Genomic DNA, 11351 nt, shown 5'->3' on the forward strand with positions numbered 1-11351 from the left:
CTCCACTTTGGCCTTCTACACTTTCTCAACATTACCAGAAACAAAACCATACGTGAATACTAAGTAAGGAGTCAGCCAACCAAAATGTGTATTCTAGCACTTAGCACTTATCCATCTGATCATACATAGGTAGCCACTAAAAAACCCAAGTAGAATAGTCCACACCACTTGATATGCCTCCTATGGAGAAAATTAGAATGCTGCACTATGTAGTAATTCTTTGACCCTGTGATTGTCCCAAACTCCATGCACATGACATGGTCCGCCACCTTCATCGTTGGAGAATCTTCCACCAAAGGTAATCCAAACACAGTGGAAACCACCTCAGACCTTATCTTCGCTCCTTCCAATGCATCTCCCTCTCCTTGCTCCAACATGCACAAAATTCATTCTCTACCGCCCCCCCAAGCTTTCCATGGCTTTCTTAAAAACTCTCATAAGCCAATTTTCTTTGGCCACTCAGTTGTACTAGGGTTAGCCATATTGATTTGAGACTCCACCAGGCTACCTTGTGTGTCATCTCCCCGTTCATCCACATCAATAACCACTCCTGCTGTAGATGCTGTTGCGATGCCCATCTTCACTATAACTTCTTCCTTTGCCTTGCATAGTGTTGTCATTGGTGATGGAATACCCAATGCAAAATTCTCTCCTATAGTAGCCTCTCATTTGAGCACTACAAGTTGCACCCTCAGCTTATTTAACTTCTCAAGTAATGAAATCTACATGGTACTTTCGTGACAATTGCACATGCAAGCACAAGAATGTAGTGCGTGATATGACTTACTTCTATGTGATACATCCCTGATAGGATACTTATAATGAGGTGTCCGCTCTTTGAGAATAATCAAGTGATTTGACACCCCCAAATTTGAATTAGCCCGCTTTAAGGAGCTCCCTTGCCAATGGAATATCGACTTTTGTTAGATTTGGCTCCTTCTCCTACAGATACCACTCCTTGGGTATACTCCCTATAAACAACTTGATACGGAATCCATTAACTGGTTTTAAAACATTCGTCCCAAAATAATCTCTCAATCTAAATGTACCTATGATCCAATACGGTTTGATATACCGTAGTTTCAGCTTACTTGGATGAGGCCCGAACTTAGAGTTATACACCATAACTCAATCACCCACATTAAACACTTTGAACTTCACATGCTTATTCACCCAGGCTTGTTGCAACTTTTCATGACTTTTGCTATATAGGAGCTGATGACTTGATCCTCTTTCAACTTTAATAGATAATTCCTTCTATGCTCCAAAGACCCCTCTTGACTTATTTGATGCTCTACTGCTATTTTGCAGACTAGCTTGAAAGGAGTCATCCCTATTGCAACCTTATAAGCTGTCCTAAAGGAACATAATACAACATCAAGCTTATCATCCCAATCCTTCTTGTTCTCAGATACATTCTTCTTCAAAATCTTTAGAAACCCGTAATTAGAACTTTTTGCATGTCTATTTGCATGTGGATGATACGATGTTGACTTCTTATGCAGCATCATGTATGTAGTAGTTGACTCTTCAATGAAACGGCTCAAAAAATGTATACCCTAGTAAAAAACCAGTTCAATTGGACAATTGAACCTCGTCATCATGATATTCTAATAAAGATACCCGATTGTCCTTCAATGCTTCCACCTCTACCCATTTTGTGGCATAATCTATATCCACCTATATATATCTACTCTCGCTCCTCAAGGATATAGGTTTTATGGGTCTGACAAAGTCAAGTCCCCATTTCTGAAATGGCTCCATAGGTATTATCGGATCATTCAACATCCAATCAGATGGTCGTGGCTGGCCTATTTTTTGACATTGCAAACATCCTTTGACATACATATGAGAATCTTTGAGAGTTGTTGGCCACCATAAACCACCCTACATTATCTTTTTACCTGTTATTTCTTTTGAGAAATTTCCTCTTGAAACTTCCATAATGAGCCTCTCGTAACACAACATTTTGTTGCTCAATAGGCACCCATCACCGGATTAGTTAATTAATTCCTCTTCTATACAACACACCTATAATAACAAAAAATTGGATGGGTCCTTTAAACAAATTGAAAGAAGCCATATGTACAAGACCATGATCTCCTAGATCATCCTCATCATGCATATTAGTATTGGCAGCACCCGTGGTGCCTTGATTTTGATCTACGTGCTCAAAATCAAAAGTGTATGTAGGTGGGATTTCCTCACTGGCCATGGTAAACACACAGTAATGTAAAGAGAGGAAAAAAAACGTCAACTTGTACCTTGTAAAGCTTGAAGTCTTTGTGGTTCTTATGCTCGGCAATTTGCGTTGCATGCGAACCTCACCTTGCAAAAATTGTAGCGCTTCACGTGTCGTTCTTTGTAAGAACACCTTTGCTGCTTCTTCACAAAAACTCGTTGTTTTTGTGAAGGCTTTTGTTCACTTTGAAGCTTCCTCCTTGAGGAAAAAAGAATTTTTGGAGGAAAACTTGCCTTCCTCCAAGAAGTGAAAAGGAAGGGTGAGACTACTTCCTTGAAGCTTGAAGCCTTCCTTTTCCTTCTAGCTTTCTTGTCAACACAAGTATGCTATCTTTCCTTGTTACGAGCTCTCACTCTTACCACCAAATACATTGCAATGGATGAAAGTATCTGTCAATGGATAATATAGAATGGCTCGAATCATCTCTCGATGGCTAGCTAGCAAGCCTACGGTATGAAGCATCACAGTCGTGGAGGCTGTGTAAGAAATTGTCTCTTATGATCAGAGAAGCCCAAGTTGAGCTCCTTGGGATGGTGACCTTCCAAATGCAAGACACTTGGCCAACTCACCACCCCGTACTAACCCCACTCCCATGCCATGTGATGGTCGCTATCCCTACGATGATCATGTTCTTGGAGCTGACCCCACTCCTGTCTCTTTGCACTCTTGTTTTGAGCCATGTGGAGAGCCTAAAAATGGCTCTCCATTACAGGATCAATAGATTTGTACGTGCATATTTAAAGGTAGGTGAGAGGAAGTGGGAAAGGGAGACCAAGGTTGAGGGTAATGGACTAGGGTCCTCATTTGGCTGCAAGTTTAGGCGTTGCTCATGGGAGTGCACATGAGACAGAGCAGTCCCAAATTGAGATATACATACCAAGCTTGAGAGCAGCATTTCAAAAGAGCATTTTTCTAAACAAATAGAAAAACTTGGGCTATTGAAAATTATAGGTTTTTTTGCCAAAACTTTGCAAGTGCATTGTGACTGTTCACAGGTTTTCAGTGAACACTGCTGCTTGAGAGTCATGGGGTCCATGTCTAAGGTGGACTTGTCCATGATGGAAGCCTAGGTGAGTTACAGGAGTTAGAAATGTTGAGCTAAGCCAATTTAACTCCAAGCCAATATGTTTCTCATTAGCTCTCTCGGTCTCCCTCTCTCTCTCTCTCTCTCTGTCTCTCTCTCTCTCTCTCTCTCTCTCTCTCTCTCACTAATATTAATTGTAGTCAAACTATTGCCCGCCAGTCCCTCTCTCACTCGCTCTGCCTGCAAGTTGGAAAACATGAAGCGTAATAGTTGGGATGGGGAGAATATGTTGAGTAAAGTTGACATAAAGTCCAATCAATATCCTTACCACCCCTGTGAGGGCCCTTTGTTGTAACATCTATTAATTTGAGTTATTAACAACGTCTTCTCGATAGATATATGTATTTATTTTCCTCTCTCTTCCATGTGTATCTATGTGCAATAAAATGGACCTAACTCGCACTACACCTATAGCTATGGCATCTGCAACCAAGTATGCAAGCTCCTCTCACATAGAAGTATATACTTCAACCACTGATAATGAAGTCATTGTGACACCTCTTCCTCTTCGTAATGTGCGTGGTGCAAAGAGGCTAGCCCGGACGTTGGATGGGCTAACCAAGAGACAAGTTCTTCAATCTCTTGAAGAAATCAAGCGTGCCTACAAGCGGGTAGAAACAACTCAGTTGAGCACTGTGGAGATGCTTCAAACACTTAGCTCCAACAATCAAGTTGAGGGTGGAATTGCATGGAAGTTGCATGATGAAATGAAAGAGACCCAGTCAAAGATCTTGGAAAATCAAGTGCACTTACAGGCATCCATTGTTGCGATTGAGGAGAGTCAACGACATTTCTTGGAGTTTCTTGGGAATTTTTGTACTGAAGTCTTGGGAATTCATGGGGGCCAACACAATGACCTAGGTCATGCCCTAGGTGAAATTGTGCCCACTTTAAGGAGCACTGTGAAAAAACTTGGTGCCTGAACAAAGCTACAGGGTTCTGGGGTTTTAGAAATTCAAGCCGATTCAAATAAATTGGGTGCCTTAACAAAGCTACAAGGTTCTAGAGTTTCAGAGATTCGAGCCACTTCAAATAAACTAAATGCAATGGTCAAACACAAGTTGCCAAAGCCAAATAATCCTGTTGGTTACTATGCACGTGAACAAAGTGCCAACCACTTATGATATATGTAAAACATCTCTTTTCTATGCAGCCAAAAAATGAGAACGTTGCTTTTTGAATTTGTACACATGTAAGCACCAAAGCTACGTTATGGTGTATCTTTCTCTACACATGTGATTGCACATGCCATTTGAAAAAATAGCAAGAATACAGGGAAATGAAAATGGGGTGTGTGTATGTGTGTGTGTGTGTGTGTGTGTGTGTGTGTGTGTGTGTGTGTGTGTGAGAGAGAGAGAGAGAGAGAGAGAGAGAGAGAGAGAGAGAGAGAGAGAGAGAGAGAGAGAGAGAGAGAGAGAGAGAGATGGATAACTGTGTAGATGTATATGGTAGGATAGAACTCATAGCACATGTATATAAACTAGGATTATGGTGTATATGCCATCCCTGTCCTCTTCTCTCTCTCTCTCTGTGTGTGTGTGTGTGTGTGTGTGTGTGTTCGTGTCAAATGAAACATGGATTTATGAAGATTAAGCGATAGCAAGTGATTACTAAAGAAACTAACATATATTCTCATTGTCATTCTCATTGTCTCTCATGCATCAAATTGATAAAGTTGAATCACAACAATTGAAATGGTCTCTACCTCCCTGTTTTGCATTGCCATCTCTCTCTCTCTCTCTCTCTCTCTCTCTCTCTCCCTCTTAAAAGATAAGGAGAAATGCAGGGATTATGGTATACCTTTATGTGTTTTTAGCTTAGTTTCATTAATAGTCTCCTTAATTAGTTTCTCTAAGTGTAATAGATGGTATTAGGGCTCTCTCCCCCTCTATGGAGGAATCTTTTGCATTATTGTCCATCCCCCCCCCCCCCCCCCCCTCTCTCTCTCTCTCTCTCTCTCTCTCTCTCTCTCTCTCTCTCTCTCTCTCTCTCTCTCTCTCTTTCTCTCTCTTTCTCTCTCTCTCTCTCTCTCTCTCTCTCTCTCCAATTTCCTTACAAGATAAGTAAAACTGCTAGGATTATAGTGTACATTCATATGTTTTTATTTTAGTTTCATAAATAAATGAAGTTTCATAGCAGATAATGTCTAGACCGCGAATGTTGCCCGCAAGGCATGCAAGGCAAATTAGACATCTTGATCAATCTCAAAGAGCTAGGCGTGAAATAGCAAGCAATAGAGCTGGGAACATTTGTGTCATAAGGCATTGACGGTCTTAGGGCTACATTGACACATTTTTTATGAAAGAGACTGTTATGAGGGACCATAACCACCCATTGTTGGCCAAGATCTAGATCATGAGTGCATGGATATTCATGTTGAAGACCATGCAAGCAATTTAGAGCAAATGTTCATAGAGCCTCCGGTTGTTGTTTGTCAATTTGCTCTCACTATGCATCTACTCCGATCTTGAAAAATCCTTCCATGGCACCAATTTTATTTGGAAAATGTCTGATACACAACTTAGGTTGCTTAGACTTTGAATGCTCCATACGTGGAGATGCAGCATGGAAGGTTGAAGGAAGAAGTATTTGTAATTTTATAGGAAAGTATTGTTGTTTGGATTCAATTGCTCCATGTATGGTCGATGGGAAATGTAGGTTTAAATATCCACACAAATTTAGCCTCACTACAAATGTGGATGAAAGTGGATATCCTACATATATGAGGTGAGATAATGGAAGTTTCGTTCAATTAAGAGATTGCAAACTAGACAACAGATGGGTTGTTCCATACAGCCCATTTTTATCATTGAGATATAAATCACACATCAATGTTAAAATTTGCTCGACCATTTCTGCTGTCAAGTATTTGTACAAGTATGTCTATAAGGGCCATGATCGAGCCATTGTGGTGCTCTATGATCATGAAGGCATTTTTGACAAAATTAAGAGTTATCTTGATGCACGATATGTTTTTGCCTCTGAAGCTATTTGGTGAATTTATGGTTTTGACATGCATGAAGAGAAACCTGACATCCAAAGATTGCAAGTTCATCTTCCCAATCAAAATATTGTGAATTTTTGAGATTTAGATGATTTGGTAGAGTTAGTAAATAACAATGAAGTTAAGAAGACAACATCACTGAGTGGTTTATCATAAACCAAAATCATCCCGAGGCCCATATACTAACATATGTTGGCTTTCCTACTATGTGGATCTGGAACAAGGCTAAAAAACAATGGACACAAAGACACTTAGGAGATACCATTGGAAGAATTTACAACATTGTCCCCATTGCAGGAGATGTTACTATTTATGGGTTTTGCTAACCATATGTAAGGGATGCGAATGTTATGACGACTTGTGAACATATGAAGGACATGTTTATGCTACATTCAAAGAGGCTTGCAATGCTAGAGGGTTATTGCAAAGTGATGAGGAGTGGATCACATGCTTGGTAGAAGCCTCTTCTATTCAAACTAGATTGCAATTGTGCCAATTGTTTGCTATTATATTGGTATACTGTGAGCCATTATGTCTAGGCACATTGTGGGATAGGTTTTTTGTTGAGCTTTCTGAAGACTATGCATATGCTTTAAACATGTGTGTACTTGATGCAAGAATTCAACAAGAAGTTGCTAAAAGTCGGGCACTTTGTAATCTGCATTCTTTGCTACAACAAAATGCTAAAAGGATCCCTGACTATCCCGGAAGACCTCCAATTGATCAAAGTTTTATGTCTTTAAGTATTAGTTGTAGTGTGTTAGTAGAAGAAACCATGTATGATACTACCGAACAACGTAGTATGGCAAAACGAATGGAAAGGTCTTTAAACAATGGCCAACGTGATGCTTACAATTGTGTACGACAAGCAGTTGAGCAAGATGGAGGGGGTATCTTCTTTTTAGATGGTCCAGGAGGTTCTGGAAAAACCTATGTCTATAATGCATTTCTTGCATGTCTTTGAGGTGAATGTAAGGTAGAATTGGCATATGCATCATCTGGTATTGCAGCTTTGCTCCTTAAAAATGGAAGAACTGCACATTCAAGGTTTAAGATTCCTCTAGAATTAAATTCTCAGTCAACATGCAATATAAAAGTGAATAGCCAACTTGTTGAATTATTGAGAAGAGCAGTTTTGATTATATGAGATGAAGCAGCCATGACTGATCGGCATGCTTTTGAGGTAGTAGATAGGACACTTAGAGATGTTTTACAAACAAATAGCCTGTTTGGTGGAAAGGTAGTTTTGCTTGGAGGTGACTTTAGGCAAATTCTACCAATTGTACGCAAAGATAGTCCAGAAGATATTATGAATGCAACATTGTGTCATTAGTACATTTGGAGACACACAAGAATATTAAGGCTCACTTAGAATATGCGTGTGCAAAATTGTATGACAGATGTAGCTGAGAAACAATTTTGTCAATGGGTTCTTGATATTGGTAATGGGAAGATACATGATGAGGGAATTGTTGACAATGTCACTTTGCCTACACGCATGCTACTTCAAAGAAACCATTTACCAGATCTTATTGAGAGTATCTATGGAGATATTTAGGGAGTCGAGGATTATGCAGGATTCTTTAAAGATAGGGGAGTTCTTGCACCTTGCAACAAGGATGTAGACGTGGTCAATGATTATGCTCTGCACAAGATGTGTGGACATTATAGAGAGTATTTGAGTGCAAACTCTCTACGTGAATCAGAAGAGAGCAGTGTTTTGTATACATTTGAATTTTTGAATAGCTTGGATCTAGGTGGAGGATATCCATCACATGTATTGTGCCTTAAAGAAAATGCTCCTGTCACGTTATTGTGCAATTGAATCCTAGAAGGGGACTTTGTAATGGCACAAGGTTAATATGTAGGCAATTTCATCACAGAGTTATAGAGGTAGAGATAATCACAGCCTCTAACTTTGGAGACCGAGTATTTCTTCCAAGGATAGATTTTATTGTTGGAAATTCTCAAGGACAACCCTGCCAAATGAGGCGCAAACAGTTTCCTATAAGGACTCTTGGGATTATATTCGGTAGCACCCATTTTTTCACATGGTCAGTTATATGCAGCAATGTCACGTGTGCGAACCTCGATTTCTGTAAAGGTTGTGGTCAAGGATGATAATGAAGTAGAGTTGACTCGGACTCCAAATATTGTAATCAAAGAAGTGTTGCAAGCTACAAATATAGTAGGGTAAGCATGCACAAATGGAATATTGATGTTGTATATGCAAGACATCCTCTTTTACATCATTTCTCCTCAAAATGATGTAAGGCTCCAACTTCCATGCTACAATTTTTCTCAAAGTGGGAGTGCAATATTTTGTTGCATCGACTCTAACAAATTGCAATCTAAGACATTGGGTTATCCATACCTTAGAGGTGAGAAAATGTATCTATTGTATTCCTACATGGTTACATGTGATGTCTTAATTAAATGTTTAATGGGATTGACCTTGAGCTATATTTTTTCTCAAAATGATAATACCTACCTTTCTCTGCATTTGACTTCAACACTATGTTTTTTGGACCGACATCCATCAATGACAAGGTAATTGTTTACTTTTATAATATTCATGAGTCTACCACTTGCACATAAAAATGAAACAATGGAAATCTGGAAGGATTATGGCATGACTCTCTCTCTTACTTTTTTTAATTAAAAAGTTATTTTCATTAAATGAGATTGGTTTTAATTAAATAAGTGGAGCGTAGCCCTTTTAACTCTTTATTTTGATTTTGAAATATTCACGAGTTTACCCCTTGCATATGAAAATGAAACAATGGGAATTTGGAGAGGTTGTGTTGTCTCAAGAAGTTTATGGTGAGTTTACTAGCTAATCGCATGTAACTTTATCATTTTTTGAAGAATATAAGTCTAAGTTTATTTTTAAGAGAGCTTGAATATCTTATTTTATTCATTTTGTTTGGTTAAAGATGGCCTATCCCTCTACAGTGACATGAATGCACATGCAACCAACATCATTTATCTATGGTAATTAACTGCTTTGTCTATGATAATCAACTATTTTGCAAAAAAGTTTATATGAGTTACGCAATTGTGTTATAGATCCACGATTTTGGAGAGGGCCTTTACATGCTGATGATGTCGTTTGCATCATTGAAGACTTTGAAGTTGTTCGGTACGGTAAAATGAGACTTATTGAAAATGGTTTAAATTTTTTGTTTGTACTTTAAGATTTAACATTAAGTATGTTTTTGTAAACAGGAACCGTTATTATTGATGGTATATTTTGTTGGGTGTTTACCATCATATTGATGGCCTCAGGGATATTATCACATTAAAGTTAATATTGATTGTGATAATGGCCATACCTATGTGAGTATTTAGGAGGTGGGGGACCAACTCCCACTTCATACACGTTATTCATATGGTGACAGTTGTCCCGGTTGGAGGATAGAGATGTATGTGTTCGGTCACCCTCCTCGACGCCTTGGGCAAAGGGTGCATTGCATTGGACCGCGGATAGTGCGGACACCAAGTGATGCTTGCAGGACCTTATTTTATTGATGGTGAGTGTCATTTATGTAGCTTGGCATACATTGAGTCTTGAAATTTATGTAGCTTGCTGAGAATGTACTCTTCTATCCCTCTCCCTCTCTACAGAAAAACTCCTTGCTTGATTTTAATTATGGATTGAGGAAGAACTATTAATTATATTGTTCAAATACTCCTTGCTTGATTTTGATTATGGTTTGAGGAAAAACTATTAAGTATGGTCCAATTATGTATATGATCATGTTATAGTGCAAGATGTTGTAGAGTTTGATTTCATTGAGTTCTATTTTTTGGCAAGTGAATCGAAGTATACTCTTGATTTACCACATCCATGTACCTCTCCCTCATACACACCACCACGTACTCTAAATGATAGCAAAGAGCTTTTCATTACTTTAGTCTTCTATAGTCTCTCTCTCTCTCTCTCTCTCTCTCTCTCTCTCTCTTTCCACTCAGAGAGAGAGAGAGAGAGAGAGAGAGAGAGAGAGAGAGAGAGAGAGAGAGAGATGTGTAGTGTGGTGTGGTTTGGTGAGGGATGCTAACAAGGGAGAAAAAGAGAGAACGTGATGTGTGTCATGGGGAGATATATAAAGATAGCCACACACACACACATACACACATACAGAAACACACACAGACATACACATATATATACACACACGTAGGTACGTACATACATAATCATATGTTTGAACTCGAGAAACTATATAATATTGTCTTGTTGGTGAAAAACAAATGAGATCCATTGGAGACGTGAGTACGTATACACATTCTCAGACTAGAGCTTCACAAACTGTATAGGAATGACCCCTTGGTAAGAGAGAACAAGACCGTATAGGATTGGCTTGTTGGTAAAAGCGAGCAAGATCCATCAAAGACGTGAATACGTACATAGATACTCAGATGAGTGAGCTTTACAAACTCTATAAGAATGATGGCTTCGTAAGAGAGAACGAGACCCGCCAACATATACCTGTGTGTGTGTGTGTGTGTGTAGGAAAAAAAATCAATTTTCTCATGCTATGCAACCAACTCCATCTTTCTCTACGCTACTCTGCACGTGTGACCGGAGATCACAGTTTCTTCCCTGACCCTTGCTTGCATTAGGTGCAACTCGGCCCTTACTCTATTATTGCAAACATGATTTAATCTTTACACGTAGTTGCGAATCTATTCTACTCTATAAGGGAGCTCCTTTTTCAGGCTCGCCACGTGGCATCAGAAGGAGGCTGAGAGCAAGGCTAGGAGATGAGAGCTTTTGCCCATGGTTCCAGGAGGAGAGGATAGTTCCAGCTGTGCTCAGTGTGCTCACCATACAATTAGGAGGGAGGGGGAGAGAGAGAGAGAGAGAGAGAGAGAGAGAGCTCAAACTATTGGAGTAGAAATGTAATATGAAATGAAATGTAACATTAACGTCTTCAAAAGGCCAAAATGACCTTTGAGACCAAAAGGTTACATGTGGTGAATCTAATTCTAGGTCTGGGTACAGAAAGTACAAAGAA

Source organism: Adiantum capillus-veneris, chromosome 19, assembly GCF_014529385.1.
Source record: "Adiantum capillus-veneris isolate H3 chromosome 19, ASM1452938v2, whole genome shotgun sequence".
Lineage (NCBI taxonomy): Eukaryota > Viridiplantae > Streptophyta > Polypodiopsida > Polypodiales > Pteridaceae > Adiantum > Adiantum capillus-veneris.